The sequence below is a fragment of the Octodon degus genome, unplaced genomic scaffold, assembly GCF_000260255.1.
Source record: "Octodon degus isolate 3935 unplaced genomic scaffold, OctDeg1.0 scaffold00013, whole genome shotgun sequence".
Taxonomy (NCBI): domain Eukaryota; kingdom Metazoa; phylum Chordata; class Mammalia; order Rodentia; family Octodontidae; genus Octodon; species Octodon degus.
The window spans coordinates 18961462-18962704 of NW_004524589.1; the positions used below are offsets into that span (position 1 = coordinate 18961462).

A 1243-nucleotide genomic window follows, 5' to 3' on the forward strand; every position below is an offset into this window, starting at 1 on the left:
TTTCTTTCTCAGTTTTTGCACATCTTTTACTTGCTGCTTCTCTCTGTATTTTGCAGCTGTGATGGATCTTATGATCCGCCGATGCATATTTGGTGACAGGTAGTAAGGATTTTCGTACAAAGTTGGTCCTCCAAAACTTCCCTGAAAAATCTTTATCAGATTTAAAACAAAACGAGGTCCTATTTCTACAAGTTGAGCATCTTCATCTATGATCTGGAAGTTCCGAAACCATATCCTATTATCCAGAATGGTGAAAGTAAATACATGGTCCACAAATGGTTGGCTTTTGGGATGATACCGTGGTGTACTAAAAATCTGAATTAAGAGTTCTTTTAACAAAGCATAATGTGACAATTCATCAAAAGCAGGGTCAAAAGATAAAAGTGGTCGAGAACCTTTCAAACAGTTTCCAGTCATCTTTAATTCAGCTAGGGTATGAATATTTTGAACAAGAAATTTGGCAGAGGGTCCATGAGGTGAATTTGAAAGCCACATATAAAGATCTTGCTTCTTCTTAGCTTCAAAATAGATGCATTTATTGCAGTTTTTCATTTCACAGACCTCATTAATCACAAATAATTTATCTTTTCGATCCATTTTAGTGTCTGCTTTAGAATGAGGCATCAAGGTCCTCAAATCCTGCATTAAATGTCTTGTTCTGAAATTTATTCCTCTTGAAGAAAAGATGAGAACCCGTTCCTTATTTTTCCACTTGCCCTTGGAAACAGGGCCTGGGATACGGGCTCTTTCAGCTTCCTCCATCTCTTCTGCCACAGTTGACGACTTAACTGGAGGCCCGGCATCTTTCTCGTTCCTCTTTGGCTTCTTCACCGGAGCCTGCAAGGTCCCACGCCGCTTCCTCTTGGTCGCCGCCATCTTGCCCCAGCACCTTCGCTCCTCTGCCGTTATTCTGATGGGTTTTCCTTTCAATGTGATCTGTTTCTTTTCTCTAGCAGCTTTTAGTATACTGTTCCTGCACTGAATTTCTGGGAACTTGATTACTATATGTCTGGGTGTGATTTTAATTGGGTTGACATTCTTTGGAGTTCTATATGCATCAGTTATCTGAATGTCACATTGCTTCCCCATATTTGAGAAGTTTTCCGCTATGACTTCTGCCCAGATTCTTCTTATATCATTTGTATTGACTCCTTCTTTCTCACTGATGCCTATTAGTCTTACATTGTTCATCTTTGCAGCATCTTGCAGATGTTGCAGTATTTTTTCCTGCCGTCTAGTTGTT

General features: G+C 39.7%; 1 pseudogene; it reads right to left on the reverse strand.

The window, feature by feature from the left end:
- Positions 1 to 6: 6 nt before the first annotated feature.
- Positions 7 to 889, reverse strand: LOC101584862 (annotated as a pseudogene).
- Positions 890 to 1243: the final 354 nt, after the last annotated feature.